Raw genomic sequence first — 16,308 nt, 5'->3', positions numbered from 1 at the left:
GTATGACGTTTTCAGACGTGTTGATCCTACGGGATTATTCATCTTTACTGTTTCTATCCATTTTTACGTTCCAGTTTAAGTTCTTGTGTGTGTTTCACGTTTTTGAACTAAAGTCTACCTCTGTAGATTTCCAGTAAAACGAGTGAAAAACTCTCAAACTAATCTTGTAACAAAGATGTACTATTTTGGAGAGTGTCATGTGTATGATTTCAGGACATATTCCTGTATTTCATTTTCGTAAATCAGGATAAACTCTTGTGTCATCCTCTTGAGTTTATTTTCACTCATCTTTTTCCTTTCAGATGTCTTTGCGATACGCTCACAGGAGCCGAGTCCCGGAAGGAGGAGGATGGGGGAGGAGTATTTTCAGCGATGAATCCTCTGCAGGAGAGGCATTCGTGCATCCTCCGCCACAGGACTGAGATGGAAACCCGGGAGACAGAAACGCTTTATCAGGATTGATGCCAGGATGAGAGTGTCTCACTCAGCATGGGATGTTTTCAAGAGTTCGACTCGTACGTAGGTTACGATTGACTGGAGAAACAGCGCTTGAAATACGATGAAAGATGTGATGTGCGGTTGTCAGCAAGGAAAAATGTTTTGGTGGCGGAACAGATTATGTGACGAAGGTTTGTTTTAGAAAAAACAAAAATAAACCGGGTTTACGAAGAGCATTTGTAATGGAAGTGGAACTATTGGAGGACGGTGCTCTTCAAACATGTAACTTTCGAGATAAATTGTAAAAACAGAAAGTTAGGGAGACTAACAAACACAAAAGCTGTCGAGATTAAATCTTCAACTGCAGTTCGCAAAGCGCATCACTTTGATAGCTCAGGCCTGGGGTGGTGGGGCGGCGGCTGGTGTGATGGAGATAGTGAGTGGTAGAGAGAGAGAGAGAGAACCATCGTCACGAATGGTCGGCACAGAGCCGAAATTCATACGTGTGATCATTTTTGCCACAGTAGAGTGAGTGCCTTCGGTGACATGACTAAGGACTTTTGCGGCTCGCCTCACTCTTCCATGAATAACTTGAGCGGTGTGATGTATACTTACAGATATATGTAGATATTTATGTACACACACACACACACACACACACACCCAGAGGGAATGAAAAGAGCAATTGCCTTTAGGAAGAAGAGGTCACGTTCCAAGCGTTGTGCTGGTGTGAAAACTGGGAGATAGAAAGTATTTTGAAAAACAATTGAATGTCAAGGTGTGCGACAACTGCATCAGTGAGGCAGTGTCGTGTACAAATGTCCCCAGGACGAACGGTGATTGGCTCTCAAGATAGGGATAAGTTTATGTACAAGGAAATGTACTCTTTGTGTTCCAGTCTGAAGAGATCGATGACAATACAATAGGCCCGTCTCCTGGCACTGTCTAGGGAATACCCCCCTCCAAGGCGACAGACTTGCTGAATACAGGAGGAAGTTATCGTCGGGGTCCCTTCGTCAGGCGGCTCCTTCCACCTGCGGGAAGAAGGGAGGCAGGAGTGCACATGTCAGAGATTTAGGACCCTTTTTCTCCTCACTACCTGACGGAGGAGGTGACACTCAGCTATCGGAGAATGTTCATCTAGATCCATACTACTACTACTACTGCTGCTGCTGCTGTTATTGTTATCTCTTGCTTATCTCTGAAGGTGTTTGCCCTCCGAGGCTTGAAGATGGTCCTTGTGACGCTCATCCTACTGCTGGCCGTGGCGGTGGTGGTCATCGGCGGGCTCTTCCTCTGCTACTTCTTCTCCATCAGGGCCATGTGGAGGGGCGGAGGCCGCCAGCCCGTGGCCCACCCGGAGATCACATGAGAACTGAACTAAGCTCGGTGGAGCGGAGTCTTCACGCCTGTGGGGGGTGTGTCACCTGGCGGCGGTGTGACTCACCATCAAGTGAAAGTGAGTGACGGGTGCTCTACAACCGGGGTATCTCCCGCTCCCATAACCAGGTTAACGTCCAGTAAGTCTTCAGAAATATCAAAGGCGCTCGAAGAAACTCCCACCTTTTCCCCCAGCTATGGCTGGTATTAAGTATTGTGATGGGACTATATGTTCACGAATGTAAATGTACAACTATATTTCATACGAAACGCGTATGGGAGAGAAGAAAAAACTATTACAAAGTGTATTTCGAGCAGGGAGTAGGTCGATCATATAGATGGTGTTCAAGGAAAGTGCAGTCAGTTTTCCAGTGATTTTAGACCTGTCTCTTTTATGACAATGTATGGTGGAAGAACATGAGCCAAAGGGAAACAATAGAAAACGGGGTTTGTGGCGTCAGTGTAATACCCGAATGCAAGAAGGGACAGTTCATCCATTACTGTAATTGGAAGAGAAAAAAATGGAATCGTTGTATGATCCGTGATGTCAGTGATTACTGGGATGGAATTTCCATTAGCAGAAGAAAAAAAAAAATCAATTGCCATACGATTGTTCGCCCTCCCGGAGATGTAAATATTGAATTGTCTCGACTACACCTCCGATAGGATGCAATAAAGAAAATGTAATATCTGTGTGAACAATTAAAGTTTCATTTGTGGAACAAAAGAAGAGACTGCAGATGGAGGCGAAGCAAGATGACCTTCGGTGACACAACATGAGCAAGAGGTAAGGGCATCACTTTCTCTTGTGGTTTTACTCGTGCTCTGTGTGTCTGTCGGACTAGCATACCAGTATTTTGTAAGACATTGATTATTAAGGCTAAGAGTTCCAGATTTTTTCAGGACATATAATTAAGAGAGAGAGAGTAAAGAAAGAATGTGAGAGTGTTTTGGTAATAAGCGGAGGAAGGTTGAGAGCTGGTGTGCGCTGAAGTCTGTTTGGACATATGGAGAGGATGAGTGATGAGAGACTTGACCTAGAGAATATATGCGTCAGAAGTGGAAGGAATAAGGAGGGAAGAGGAGACCCAACATGGGATGGAAGGATGGAGTGAAAGACGCTTTGAGTTACCAGGGCCTAAACATGAAGAAGAGGGTGAGTTGTGTCCGGGATAGAGAAAATTAGAGCGATGAAGTACACGGGGAGCGACGTGCGGTCTGGAAAACCCACGGAAAGATGTTTATGGGGCTTGACTTTGGATAGAGAGGTTCTGGTTTCGGTGTATTACACATAACAAGAGTAGATATGAATAAATGAGTATCGTTTCTTTGCCTGACACTCCCTCATTAACGCGGGAAATGGAGACCAATCTCACTCGAACACACACAAAGCCGATTGAAAATATAAAGTTTCTGTCCTTTTTTGGTTTCGTTTTATCAAGTGTCATTGCCCATGACAACGTTTCGAAGTCATTTTAATTGAAGTGTCAAAAACAGTTGTGAGTTTATCATTTGGGTTTTATTAGTCCCATGTGGACTGCCGGGGTCATGAAGGCTGTCAGAAGGAGGGTATAACCTCCAGTCAAAAGAAAAAAAAAAAATATTTGACCATTCTCTTCAGGACTTTAAGATGAGACCCATACACGCTCTCCTCTCACGACATATCTCGTCCCGAAATAAGACAGTACGTTTACTAAAATCTAATTTTTCGTATTGATCCTATTTTGTTTTACATATGTAAGAACATAATAGACATGTTCTTTTTATCGTTTGACTCATGATAACGACGTTAAATCAGTGTAATGTAATTCTCATTTATTTTTTTTTTTTCGTAAAATGTAGAATGCTTGACATCGTGGCCTTCACGTTGTTGGGGGAAAAAAATATCAGGAAATAATTGTGACTGTCGCTTGATTTTTTTTAAATTAGAGAGACGAGCAGGTTTGCAGTTCATAACGCTACCGTTTCATGATTATGAAATATTTGCAAGTTTGAAAAGAAAATATAAGCCATATATATATATATATATATATATATATATATATATATATATATATATATATATATATATATATATATATCCTTGGGGATAGGGGAGAAAGAATACTTCCCATGTATTCATTCCCTGCGTGTCGTAGAAGGCGACTAAAAAGGGAAGGAGCGGGTGGCTGGAAATCCTCCCCTCGTTTTGTTTTGTTTTGTTTTTATTTTCCAAATGAAGGAACAGAGAAGGGGGCCAGGTGAGGAAATTCCCTTTAAGGCCCAGCCCTTGGTTCTTAACACTACCTCGCTAACGCTGGAAATGGCGATTAGTATGAAAGAAAAAGAATATATATATATATATATATATATATATATATATATATATATATATATATATATATATATATATATATATATATATATTCACCACTCACATTTTCCCCACATCTGTCTGTTCGTCCTGAATACGTGTTGATGTAATGCACAATCCACACATTCATTACTCACTGGTGTGTTACCTTGGATGGTCACGAACACCGAATAATGAAACTGGTCAAGCTATTGTTGGCCATTGATCAACAAGGTGGATTGGTCTGCACCAGACGGTCGCTGTAAATGATAATACGTGAGAGGAAGACGGTGATATTCGTAATAGCCTAGTAAGGTTCTCCGTGCGTTGCACCAGCTCCCGCGACCGTACGTACTCTCACGGCACGCCAGTGCACCCGTACGACCTTTGGGTATATGATGGCGTGGCCTTCAACCCGATATTTAAGGTTCAGGTTTAAAAGATCGGGCCATCATACCCAAGGATCGTACCGTCGTGCTTGAGTGATGAACCGTCGTGCTCCAGGGGTGGTGCATTGCCGCTCGAAGGAGGGCAAGCAATCGTGCCTGAATGATTAATCAGGCATTGAATGCCTGAGAAGCTCAACGCAAGAGAAAGCGTAGAATATGTACAAGACTAACAGTGTTCTGGAGAGTCCATTAATAAACCGTCTCATTTTCATCATGATCTATCCTCGCCAGCGAACTGAAGCGTGTCCGTGGGAGACCCCGGTCAAAGAAGAAACAGCTTTAACTGGCGCTCAGAAGCTTCAGCTGGTGTACAGAAGCCTCAGAGTGTAGTTAAAAGCTTCAGAGATCGTGTAGACGTTAATGCTAGCTAGTCTTTAGAAGCTTCGGCTTGTCTTTTAGAAGCCTCAGACTATTTAAAAGATTGAACTAGTGTTTAGAGGACGTGGCTCATACTGAAAAGCTTATGACAATATTTCAGAGCTTCGGCTAACGTTTAAACGTTTCTGGTAGCATTTAAGAGCTTCAGCGAGTGATAAGAAGTTTCAGATAATATTTAAAAGCTTTGACTAGTGTTTAGATGAATGTGCTAATGTTGAAAAGCTTCAAGTTTTAAGGATAATTGTTTCTCGCCACCGACGGAACATCTCGACACCAACCCTAGCGATCATTTACCATGTTGAGGTCTGTTGATGTTGATGAGACGATTCATTCGCTTTCAAATTATTTCTCTTTGGACTGAACGACATTGGTCATCTTGGCTAGGTTACTGGGCCATACCCAGTCTGTTCAGCTTCATACAGCTGGGATGACATTTGGGTAGAAACAAGGACCGTATATATCCATTGAAAGCATGTAAGGTCGTGCAATTCAATCTTGAACGCCTGAAGAATGTGTTCAAAGTTATTTACGACTGGTGGTTATAAACTTGACGTTGACGGCTTTAATTATCATGGCTGGTGATGGACCGAGCCTCAATAGCCAGCCAACCAGTCAGGCTGAAGCCTAATATTGCTAGTCAGATATGGCCGTGGGTAAGCCCCAAGGATCCGGTGACAGCTCTTGTGGCTAATCCTAGCGCTAGCTTATGAGTTCTCCCATCTCTGCTATTGTAGGATATTTTCCACTATTTTTTTTGTCTGTTGTGTATATATTTATATATATATTACCCCTGTATGCAGTCGAACCCCAACAACATTGCGTGTCGGTAAGGAATCGAATGTAGGATTAGAAACATACTGGATCCTATAAGCGAATTAGAAACATACTGGATCCTATAAGCCCCTACCGCTTTCCTTTGTGTTGGGTGTTGTCGAGCTCAAGCCAGGATCACACACATCCAACGTGCTGTCATTGATCAGAGCCCCAGGCAGGCTAAGTCATTAGTGAATCTTTACATATACACTCACTCGTCAAGAGCAGCAGTAAGACTGTATATTGAAAGAAGGAAAAAGAATGAAGGAACCACAGTCATAACGTCATTTTCTTTCGTCGTCTTTGTTTCCATCTTCGTGAAAATAATGGTAGCGCGCTGTCTCCAGCGCCAATGTGCAGATTCACTGAAAATGAAGTTTTATGTGTTTGGAAAGTGTCACTAATGTGAAGAATCAAAGCAAAATTGTCATGGTTGAAAACTTAACATTTGGACGATGTGAATTGTGTGAATACAAAAATGGTATGCTCTCCAATTGGCTTCGTTGAAAAACTTGTGCCAGTGATTCAGTTAGGGAATGTAAGCTACACGTCAGGTATGTTATGCTTAGTCGCTGTCTCCCGCGTTAGCGAGGTAGCGCAAACAAAGAAACAGACGAAAGAATGACCCAACCCACCCACATACACATTTATATATATAAACGCCCACACGCGCACATATACATACCTATACATTTCAACGTATACATATGTATACATACACAGACATATACATATATACTTTTTCTTTCTTTTTTTCTTTCAAACTATTCACCATTTCCCGCATTAGCGAGGTAGCGTTAAGAACAGAGGACTGGGCCTTGAGGGAATACCCTCACCTTGCCCAATTCTCTGTTCCTTCTTTTGGAAAATTAAAAAAAAAACGAGAGGGGAGGATTTCCAGCCACCCGCTCCCTCCCCTTTTAGTCGCCTTCTACGACACGCAGGGAATACGTGGGAAGTATTCTTTCTCCCCTATCCCCAGGGAAAATACATATATACATATGTACATATTCAAACTTGCTGCTTTCATCCATTCTCGTCGCCACCATATGTACATATTCAAACTTGCTGCTTTCATCCATTCTCGTCGCCACCTCGCCACACATGAAACGTGTGTGTGTGTGTGTGTGTGTATAACTGAATAGCTTGTCGAGTTGTGCTGAAAGAGGACTGGTGATTGGGAATGTTCAGTTTAAAAAGAATTGTAAAGTCGTATACATGAATTACGTGAGTTAATGAGTTTTAGGGTCATCAAAAATTGGAAAGGTTAATAAACTTGGAGGTTGTTGACTGACATGAGTCGTTGATCATGTTTTGACCTGAAAATTATACACCAGATATAGAAGGAAAGAAATTCTCATTAAAAGGTTACTGGAGGTTATACAACTGCTAGTTTTTGTGATAAGAAAAATTGATGGTTATAACCAAGACATAAGGGGGTTTCCAATTATATTTACATTTCTCTGGTGTCATCTAGCCAAGGCAGAAAAAAAAAGATTAGAAAGAAAGAAGGCGGAATTCAGTGGATGTATTTATCAAACGTGATAGACGTAGGAAAGAGAGGGGGGCAAAAAGCCTATTTAAGTGTTGAATGCCGTTGATAATATCGTGGCCCCAATAACATGTATTTAATCATGCTCTTTTCGTTATTGTCCCCGTTTGATGATGAAATGTCCACAGGTCACCAGTGTTGTTGCTGTCCTAGGCTTTTGTCCAAAAGAAACACAAAATAAAAGGTATCTTCATTGGATGAATTATGTCTGAAGGCAGCGTGATGAATAATGCGTAGATCATGGAGATAAATGGGACTTGTTTACGTATGTCCAGATGTTATCTTCTTTATCTAATTAACGTTTCCAGTAAAACGTTTCACAGAAACACTTGTCGTATATATCTTTTTTATTGTTATTAAGTTTTCGCTAAGTAACTGATACCCTTTACGGTTCTCTAAGTCTGTTTTTGAACGGTTTCTGCCTAACCTGTATGTGAGGTTTCTGTGCAAGCTAACACATACGTGAGGGTTCTGTTTTGGTAGTTTATGTGTTCGTTACGTAGGTTTCCATGTTGATTCATATATGTACACAAGGTTTCTGTGATAGCTTGCTTGTAGGTGAGGTTTCCATGTTACCAAATACATAGGTTTTTATACTGGTCCGTCTGTCCATCTCTGTCCTGAACCATCCAACATCATGACTTCAATCCCACTTTCTGTCAGTCAGTTACCCCATACCATCCACTTCCGCATCCACATCACCCATCACACACACACACACACACACACACATATATATATATATATATATATATATATATATATATATATATATATATATATATATATATATATATATTGACCGATATGGCAAGAGGCAAAACGTGCCTCAATCAAAAGGGGCCATCTCGTGTGGAAGAAATAAACTGAGAGAAAAGAGAAAGATGGTAGAAATTAATTAGCGCTCCACAGTTGTTTATAGGCCCGACTCTCAAAGGTTGGAAGGTTATAGGAAATGGGAAAGACGAAAGCGGAAGAGAACTTGACAGTTTATGTTCTCGAGAGGAGTTTGGGGGAGCTGTTATAACAACCACTCCTCGTGTGGCTGGTCTCCACACACAAAGAAACTCCGTGAAGCTGCAGCCCAGACGCGTGCCTTGGGTCGAAGCCTTGTGAATGGGAACACATGCAAACACCTGCGAGAACAGTGGCCTAAATGATACCCGTAGATCAGAGAGAGAGAGAGAGAGAGAGAGAGAGAGAGAGAGAGAGAGAGTCATGGAAGCAACAACATTAAGGCGTACAGAGAGGGATTGTTGCGTAGATGTGAAGCTGGGATGCATTGATGAGACAGAGGACTTTTCATTCCACTCTGGTTAATGAAGAGGTGTAGGAAAAGCCATACCAGATGCGTGAATATTACCTCATCCGTACCAGGGCGGATATGTAGATATGAAATACCTGATTCCAGAAAGATGTGTTATGCCACCTACACCACGCTCTCAGCTTTTGAGAAGCAGGATTTGTGGTTTTGATTATATGGGGTTTACACGATGAAGTAGAGGGTATGGTTATGCCCCACATGTTTATGTTATTAAAGGGTTAGACTGTAGTGTACTGACAGATGTTAGGAGGTGTAGCGTTTTAGCACTGCAATATCACTAGGTTAGTGCTTCCCCATACTCAGATGTTGCACAGATCCGAGTTGAGAGAGGATATATGTTCAGTGCAAGAAGAGAACGATTATTAGAAAGAGGATGGGGTAGGGAAAGTGAGATGAAGTGTGTAGAATGTTATTATTAGCATTAGACTGAATATGGTTAGAGGGAGAAGAGGGATCAGATCATTTATATGTTAAAGAAAGAGAGTAGATGATAGGGTAGAACCAAGAACACTTTTGTCGACAGGATAAGAGAGAGAATTTGGTATATTACCAAAGACTACTGCAGTGGAATGGCCAGAGAGGAAGCGCTGCATTTGGGAACAGAGAGCGATAGAAAATCCAAAGTAAAGGACTTTAGGATCCATCACTTCACCATAGTCGTCCACTTCTGCCGTACTTCGTTTCACCAGTCATCGATTGCCATTCTCCTTCACTTAATTCTCACTTCCATCGTCCAGCACTTCGACCATCCATCACTTCACCCAAACCCTCCACCTCCTCCATCCATCATTTCACCCCAACTATCCCCTTTCACCATCCATTACTTCACTCTAACCGCTCGCTTCCTCCATCCATCCCTTCACCCGAACTGTCCACTTCCACCAGTCCTCACTTCATCCATGCCATCTATCACAACCATCCACCACCTCACTGCCAACCATCCAGCTCTTACCTGACTAAAAGTACTCACACCATGCGCGCCTCCGTCCCTTACCAACAACGTCTCTCGCTCAGAAACTTGGGGAAAGTTCCCTTCGTCGGAAACTGACATAAATGGTGTCGACCTTGGACTTTCAGCACCACACACTGTACCACTCTTTACCTCCCTCCTCTTTCAAGTATTTTTTCCCCTTTTTGAAGACGTTATGAATATACATGATGGTAATGGAGGGAAAATCTCTGGCCCGTCAGGTTTCACTTACCTCTTGAGGCCATGTGATTTTACGGGAACATGTTATCTTGCACAAACTTCAGTGTGGCTCTACCCACTTACTAGGTTGCAGATTGGCTGGGTGAATGGTTCCGGAGAAAAGTTAGACATTTTCTGAATAACACGGAGATTCGAGAGAGAGAGAGAGAGAGAGAGAGAGAGAGAGAGAGAGAGAGAGAGAGAGAGAGAGAGAGAGAGAGAGATGCTAGACTTGCTCTTTCATTTTACAAGGGTTTTCTGGGTTCGCATGGCTTACTGTAAGGCCGATTTTGAGAGCGAGGCTACGGGCGGGCGGGCGAGTTTGGCAGACGGGCATATTGTTTCCGTCCGTCTGTCTGTACGGGTGGAATGGCTGTGTTGACAGTTGCCGTGAGGGGGTCACTGTCGACACGGAAAGTTCCAGAAGAAACATTTTAAAGTATATTTGTGGATGTGTGGTACAAGATGCAGACTTTGGTAGAAGGGAAGACTGGGAGCTACGTGGCAGAGCTTTTATCTGAATCAAGCGGTATGAGAAAAAGACTGTAGAAGATATCAGAATTGAAAGACGTGGAACTGCAAATTGCGGAAAAAGATTAAGAGATAAGGTTACTGTCATACTTATCATTAAGCACAGAAGTGGAAAACAGCACGGTTTAATGATATGAAAAGCACTTTCTTCCGTGGTTATTTTACATTTATTATAGATTTAGTGTAAAACACTGGTCAAATGTAAACGTAAGAAATGCATTCAGTTTCTTGTTTATTCATGAGTTTATTACTTGGTATAGATCTTTAAACTTTTTGAGTAAAATGTGTATGTAAAGAAATAAGTAATATTTCTCATTCCGTTGTAAATCTATGAAGGAAGATCATGCCTTAATTTTCTAGGTATAAGTATTTATTTCATAAATAAAAAAGATTCGCACGTTTCTACAGCTAGATTCTCTACACAGAAGCAGGTATTGAGCAAGATCTTGTAGAGACTTCTTTGGTACTTGAGGAGAAAAGAAACATTAAGAGTTCACCCATTTAGATAAAATCTAAAGGCATCTTTCAGAGAGGAAAAAGAAATTTATAAAGCCCTGCCTAGTTTTGAAAATATCTTTAAATGACCTCTGTTAGTATGAGGAGAGAGGTTATATAAACTTAAACCATTGGTGAGTCCGCGGAAAATTATTCCTCAGTGAGAACTTTTTCCAGGAAGGCAGGAAATCGTCGCCTCAGGTAAAATCCAGCGATTTTCAGTCTCTTGTCGAGAACATCAGCTGTGGAATAAAAGTCAACAGTGACTTCATTGTCCCCTTGCATTGCCGGCAGCTCTAGTAGAAAATAGACCTTTTGTTTGTGTCTGTATTTTCATCCGTTGGTCTGTCTATCTTTTGTTTTACTTATCTGTTTCCTGTAAGATATATCTGGGATAAAAGTTTAGCGGGTACGTTGGTCATCTGTATCCAGCAGAGTTGTCGCACATCTTCACGCTATGAGAATTCCCCTTAAAAGAAAGAACTACATAAGCACGAACGTACGTTCATGTACCATGTAGGTGAACCATTCATCGTATGCTGTAAGCAAAAACGGATTAGAACATCAGAGGAAATTATAGTGGTGGTCGTCTGTGAGGCTAGGTGCCATCACATTGGCTGTCAGGTGGTTGCCAGGTCGCCTAGAGAGAGAGAGAGAGAGAGAGAGAGAGAGAGAGAGAGAGAGAGAGAGAGAGAGAGAGAGAGAGATGGCTGGTGAGTGGTCTACCGATGGGTTACAGGCATCTCAACACCTTAGGCATGTTTAGCCCTTGGCATGGCGCAAAGTTGAATGACCCTGTTGTGGGTTACGAAATGGTGTCGAGGCAATACTTGGATAACGTTTAGGTATGCTAACCGGGTGGTGTCCTGTCTCCAGAGTGTTTATTGGCTTTCCCTGCAAATGATCTCGTAATTAGGTTGACCCGTATTCTTGCGTAATAAGTTGATCAGAGTGTCATCTCACCGCGTTAGCCCAAAAAACATCTTGGTGATAATATTTCACTGGTTGCCTTGCAACTTTTATCATGCTGTCTACATCCTAGTAATAGCTAATTAAGTTACATAAGATCGTAACTTAATGGTCATGTTTACTGAATGACTGCGATTGTTAAATTGTCTTACCCCTCCGTATGTCTTTACTAAGTGTTTGTAGAATGCTGGCCTTTTCTTCGTCATTTGTAGAAAAAAAAGAAGTAAGATTTTGGTTTCAAACCTCAGAGTAGGTGTTATTTTAAAAACTAAATAAGATTCTGAGGTCGAGGTGTTTTTATGGGGACCTTAAGTCCTGAGATTAAGCTTTGAAATTCATTATATATTTTACAGTTATTCAGTTCATGATTATTTGCTGCTTTTAGGCCCAAGAAAGCAATATAGAATTTTGTACATTTTTATTTCAAGTATAGAATCCTTTCATTATCCAATTCTTCAAAAACTGTTTTTCCGTAAATATTCATTTTCCGCTGTTGTGTACCAGCGTTTGACCTGAAAATCATTTCACGAACTAATATATGCAAATAGAGCGCATTTGATTAAACTTTTGTGGCTCTACCGCGAAAGAAGTCGTCTCCGGCGAGGATATCATTATCATTAGATGGAAAAGAATACAGTCTTGTCGAGGAATTTTTCGCTCCGAAGAAGGCTGCCTGAACTCCTTCGTGTAGTAGAGCCTTGAAGCTGCAGGAACCACTATTAAAGGGGTTCTTGGGTTGTATGATAACGATGATGTGTGTCCACTTTTCTCCAGATCTTCTGAAATATCGTGATGAAATTCGGTGCATGTGCTGATAAGGGAGAAGTAGGTGATGAGGTCTGGCAGGCTGTAAGGGAGTTGGTCGAGGAAATGATTGGAATCTGGTAGGCTGTGAGGGGGTTGGACGAGGAAATGGTGGAATTCTGGCAGGCTGTAAAGGAGGTGTTGTGGTTCTGGCAGGATATAAGCACATCATTAGGAAGGTGGTGGTGGTGGGGAATGGCGTAAACAAGGTGTCACTGATGTTCTGGAGGCTAAGGGATCGTTAATGGCAGCGCATCCCCCTCACCTCCCTCTAATATCACGGCGTCGCACAAGCCAGTCAGGCGTACGTCTTTTGGTTCTCTGAATGGCTAATCAGTGATTTAGACTGTGAGTCTCCTTATTCACGTACTGTCGTGATGATTAAAGCTCTGAGAATGACAAGGCGGGGGAGCACCATTCTGTGTATAAGGAAAGTTTGCTGCTGTTCGATTCGTCAGTTGTCCTGTTTGGCACGAGCCCTTGTCATCTGACGTGGGCTCTTGCCAAACAGGAGACCTGACGAATGCGACAACAGTAAACGCTTTTTATACACGGCATTGTGCCTGCGCCCATGTCACTTTAATCACCACGACAATACGTGATAAATATGTATGGTGTGTTTGGTAGAGAGATACTCCTGGTGACCTTGAGCTCAAAGTCTGGAGAGAGAGAGAAGCGTAGAAGCACTCGACCAAGTTGATGAAAGGTTAACATCGGGCGAGGGCTGCTCCTTAACCTAGTCTGAAGAGTTTTACAGCCACTGAACTGGAAACTCGGCTGGGTAATGACGCTGGCTCAGTGAGGGACTAGGACAGGAGCAGTCAAAAGAAGAGGGCTAGAGATAAGGTGAAACAGTAAGTAATACCAGGTTGCTAACACTGTCTTAGATAGTGTAATGGAAACGTAGTCACCAATAAGAGACATTGAATTACGGACTGTAATATATACAGAGTGTGTTATATCGTGTTCAAAAACAGTATTTCTGTCGGATGAATCTGCTCTGGAAAAGATATATCAACATGGATTTAGAGGTAATAAAACTACGTAAATGAAAAATAGGGTAACCGATAGGTGTGTATTGAGTAATAACCATGAAAATTACATTCATGCAGGACAGTAATTTCATAAGTGTATAGAATTGTGGATGTCAAAGTTATATAATAGAGCGATGTACTTAGTCGGTGGGTATGTGGAAACGATGCACAGATTGCGATATTTTCAACAAGAAATAATGAATCCGTTGTTACATAAGTACAGGAAAGGTATCGTACGTGGTAGGTTTTTACACCTTACTATTGAGCAGGTCTGGATGTGGACAATACCCCGCATTATAAAACAAATTGATCACATTTTCTTCTGATCGTCTTTGGTAATGAGTCTCTGGTAATGACAGGCAGGCAGGTCTACTGAAAGGACGTGGTTGGTGTCCCCGCAGAGTGCTGGAGGGGAAAGTATCCGATCTAGCTGTAGGGCGCTGCAGTATTATTCTTGGATTATTTATTTATTTTTTTGACATCATCATGTATCATCCGCTGAAGTTCTAGTACTCGTTTGATTGTGTAATTTCAGTTGCTATGACCAACATATCCTTAACAGCAGAGATGTACAGTAGGGAGTGACTCGGGATGGCTATTATATAAACCAGACCGAAATGTGTTGTCGCCTGCAGCTTTACTTGATGACAGCAACTAAAAGCATCCACACAGGGTATGCATAATTTGGGATGTTTAAAACAGATAGAGGCAGTTGGCACATAAGTGAAGGACTTTGAAGTTCATGTGTTCTCTCTCTCTTAATGCTTTCTGCTTTTTGCGTATGTTTTTCGAAGGTTCCAGGAACGGATGAAAAGTCTTCATCATCGCGTTAATTGAACAATAAGGCTAATGACAATGGGAAATTGCGTGAGAAGGAGAATGATGTAAGAATTTTTTGGGAAGTGGAAAATCTGCCTTTGAAAAGGGGGCAGGTTGCATTGGCTGTCGTAGTATTCAGCGCAGATATTATGCAGTATATCTTGATGTTAACTAATCGAGGCCCGGGCGTAAAGGAAAAAAAAAAAAAAAATGGGCACTGAGACAGAAATAATGAGAAGAAAAACAATGTAAGAAGTTTTGTTTTTCATGAAGGGGGATATGGCTGTGTTTTTGGTTATTAACGTTAGTGTGCAATAGTTCATAACATGAACTTAGAGTAACTCTTGGTCAAATGTTTTGATGGAAGTGGTTGATATCAACACGAGATCATTTTTCTTTAAAGGCTGAATGATATATATATTTATCCTCCAGTGCCGTATAGCTGTGCTTAAGGTGTATGGGAACCTTTTTGTTGGAGCTCGTGGACCAGCTGCCGGAGTATATTGTAATGATAATTATTTCAGTTCATATGGAAATTATATTTCTATCATATGACATTATATTTATTGCTTTTGTAGCCGGCAATTATATAATATTTCTTTTTAAAAAGACTTGTCACGATGCACGGGATTAAAAGACTTGTCATGATGCACGGGATTAGGTACGAATCTGTATTATTGGAACAATAACAGTAGCTTGACGCTTCTCACGGATACGCCATTTCTCTCGATCCCTCTGCCTTCTTCACCGTAAAGCTACCTTGACATGGCACATATTACATGGTGTCATGTGTGCCGACGTCTCACGTGCTTCTGGCTATTCAGGGGAGCTACTTGTGTGAGAAGGAAGAAGGCTGGTGGAAAGAACTGAGGTGCTGTGAGGTGTCATTGTTGTGGTCGGCCAGAACGTTAGTGTCCAAGGTCGATTTCCCTGAACCTCCTGATATTACCAAGGTAATACAGCATAGAACTGAAGAAAATTCCTCCGTGAATTTGAGATATATCTACTGTGTTCAGAGAAAGATGAGAAGGATGAGGTGAAGATTGCCGTACTGATAAAAAAAAAAGAAAACGTGAGTTTGTTGTGTCTTTAAGGATGAAATGATCAGAGACAGAATTATATGTGGCATTAGTGATAAGTTACGTGGACGGCTGTTAAGGAAAGGCGATATGACCCTTGATGAAATCGTACTACTGTGCAGAGCTCATGAGACAAGTGGAAGAACATGAAGGAGTTTGATGTAGCTGTAAGCAGTTTGCCCACAATGTGAAGTCAGAGCAGAGTATCAATCTTCAATTCCTGCCAACTCATCACAAAGGACCTGTAAGTTCTGTGGCTTCAAGCATGTTTTTGGAGGGATATACTGCTTAGCTAGCAACAAACAGTGCATGAAATGTGGCGTGACTGGACATTTCAAAGAGTAGGTGTTTGAGAGTCAGTGGGTCTTGTGTCTGGTCGTAACAAGGCTTCAGAAGTGAGGAGTGTGATTTGTGTTCTACCAGACAGTAACTGACTTGCTGCTGTCCCCATAACAGGAGTATTTCTATAATCCAGCACACTTTAGATAAGGATCCTTGCCCCTTTTTGGCTGAATTCTTCATCAGCTTCTTTACTGGCCTGACACAAAATTAGTATACAAACAGTAAAGAAGCTGATGAAGAAGGCAGCTAAAGAGGGCAAGGATCCTTATGGCACCTATTCCATGGTGTCAGGTGTGGAGGTGTGTCGTTCGTGTTCTCCTACCAAACGTTAGCTGACTGGGGCTTACTGTCCCCACAACAGAAGTATTTTATAATCCAGC

The 16,308-nt window shown here is 41.8% G+C and overlaps 1 long non-coding RNA gene across 2 annotated transcripts in view; it reads left to right on the top strand.

Moving 5' to 3' along the window:
- The first annotated feature begins 307 nt into the window (after positions 1-307).
- LOC139764596 (uncharacterized) overlaps positions 308-16,308 on the top strand; it is a 28,287-nt gene continuing 12,286 nt past the window's right edge. Inside the window, exon 1 of one of the 2 annotated variants that reach the window (XR_011716415.1) lies at positions 308-2,605. This is a non-coding gene — a long non-coding RNA (uncharacterized lncRNA). Of the gene's footprint in view, positions 2,606-15,176; positions 15,831-16,308 lie in introns of those variants that run through there. The other variant, XR_011716416.1, reaches the window with a different exon arrangement.

The sequence above is a fragment of the Panulirus ornatus genome, chromosome 50 (genome assembly GCF_036320965.1).
Source record: "Panulirus ornatus isolate Po-2019 chromosome 50, ASM3632096v1, whole genome shotgun sequence".
Taxonomy (NCBI): domain Eukaryota; kingdom Metazoa; phylum Arthropoda; class Malacostraca; order Decapoda; family Palinuridae; genus Panulirus; species Panulirus ornatus.
Note: the sequence above shows the minus strand (reverse complement) of the source record. Positions and strands in the feature narration are given on the sequence as shown.